Source organism: Cariama cristata, unplaced genomic scaffold (genome assembly GCF_000690535.1).
Source record: "Cariama cristata isolate BGI_N322 unplaced genomic scaffold, ASM69053v1 scaffold40340, whole genome shotgun sequence".
In the NCBI taxonomy this organism is placed as follows: Eukaryota; Metazoa; Chordata; class Aves; order Cariamiformes; family Cariamidae; genus Cariama; species Cariama cristata.
The window spans coordinates 1-222 of NW_009596006.1; positions in this window are offsets into that span (position 1 = coordinate 1).

Sequence of the window (222 nt, forward strand, 5' to 3'; positions counted from 1 at the left end):
ATGTGTGTGTGTGTATACATATATATGTATATTTTAATATGTGCGTATCACATATATATGTGTATATATAAAATATATGTTTTTATATATGAGTTTGTGTATGTATATATAAAACATATATAGCTATAAGGTGGTATTCCTGCCTGCAGTCCAGGATTTCCTTTGGAAGCACTGCCGGCACCCCTTCAATGGCAACCCGATTAGAAAGGGCAGCTGGGGAAA